Below are 1610 nucleotides of genomic sequence, written 5' to 3'. Positions count from 1 at the left end.
TTTCTTGGATATGCTGTGTTACTTATACGTGAGAAGAAAGAGTTTTAAGGGTTAGCAAATAGGGTCATCCAGCTGAGAGATATGATTAGGGACCAGGGCAATGGTGACTCCTCAGACCTCAGGTGCAGCCTGATAAACGTGGTTAACAGAGAAGTAGGAAGCAGTGACATGAAATGGGTGTTCACAGTCTTGTGTTGGGAATTGGATAAGAAACAAGAGCATAAACTTGGATATTCCCCGGAGCGAATGTAGGGTCAGATGAGTTTTTCAAGATAGGCATGATTGGTCTTTTCCAGTGTGGGGCCCACAGTAAAAAACAATGATAGATTAATGGTTAATAATTAACTGGAGGAGGGTACTCTGTCTTCCAATTACATGTTGGTTTGCTAGGTGGCTCAGTGACAAGGTAATTAAGAGGAAGAAAGCAAAGGTAGGATGCACAGCGTGGGGTGGACAGTCAGCTGTCAGTGGCTTCTGCTGAGATGGCCACAGGACTGCAGGTTCCCCTGACGCGGTTGGCCACAGGACTGCTGCTCCTCCTCAGTGTCCAGCCCTGGGCTGAGAGTGGGAAGGTGCTGGTGGTGCCCATTGACGGCAGCCACTGGCTCAGCATGCGAGAGGCTGTGCGGGAGCTCCATGCCAGAGGCCACCAGGCGGTGGTCCTCACCCCGGAGGTGAAAATGCACGTCAAAGAAGAGAACTTTTTCACCCTGACAACCTATGCCATTCCATGGACCCAGGATGAATTTGATCGTTTTGTGCTGGGCCACACTCAACTGTGCTTTAAAACAGGATATTTTCTGAAGAAATTTTTCAGAAGTATGGCAATTTTGAACAATATATCTTTGGTCTTTCATAGGTCTTGTGTGGAGCTACTGCATAATAAGGCCCTGATCAGGCACCTGAATGCTACTTCCTTTGATGTGGTGTTAACAGACCCCCTTAACCTCTGTGGGGTGGTGCTGGCTAAGTACCTGTCGATTCCTGCTGTGTTTTTCTTGAGATACATTCCATGCGATTTAGACTTTAAGGGCACACAGTGTCCAAACCCTTCCTCCTATATTCCTAGATTACTAAGAACCAATTCAGACCACATGACATTCCTGCAAAGGGTCAAGAACATGCTCTATCCTCTGGCCCTGTCCTACATTTGCCATGCTAGTTTTGCTCCTTATGCAAGCCTTGCCTCTGAGCTTTTTGAGAGAGAGGTGTCAGTGGTGGATCTTCCCAGCCAGGCATCTGTGTGGCTGTTCCGAGGGGACTTTGTGATGGACTACCCCAGGCCGATCATGCCCAACATGGTCTTCATTGGAGGCATCAACTGTGCCAACAGGAAGCCACTATCTCAGGTCCGTGTTGGTGCCTTCATCCAATCAAAGTGCCAGGCAAAACACTTTTTAAAAAAATATGTTTACTTCCAATTGCTTCCATATCTACTTATCTTTCCAAAGATTTCATTTCTGCTTCTCATTGTCATAATAGCCTTTAGTGAGATAAACTGTTAAGTGGTCTCTAGTAGTGTATTTCAGGTTTTAAATGGTCACTGCGAGGAAGAAGAAGTAGACAAGAATGTTTGCCAAAGGATGGACAAGGACTGGTGTGACTCATGG

At 46.5% G+C, this 1610-nt stretch overlaps 1 pseudogene across 1 annotated transcript; it reads left to right on the top strand.

The window, feature by feature from the left end:
- Positions 1 to 469: 469 nt before the first annotated feature.
- LOC105500779 lies at positions 470 to 1505 on the top strand (annotated as a pseudogene). Its single transcript, XR_001000078.1, has one exon. The product of XR_001000078.1 is annotated as a UDP-glucuronosyltransferase 1-3 pseudogene (transcript).
- The last annotated feature ends 105 nt before the right edge of the window (positions 1506 to 1610 follow it).

The sequence above is a fragment of the Colobus angolensis genome, unplaced genomic scaffold, assembly GCF_000951035.1.
Source record: "Colobus angolensis palliatus isolate OR3802 unplaced genomic scaffold, Cang.pa_1.0 Scaffold688, whole genome shotgun sequence".
In the NCBI taxonomy this organism is placed as follows: domain Eukaryota; kingdom Metazoa; phylum Chordata; class Mammalia; order Primates; family Cercopithecidae; genus Colobus; species Colobus angolensis.
This window is presented reverse-complemented; position numbering and strand designations above follow the sequence as displayed.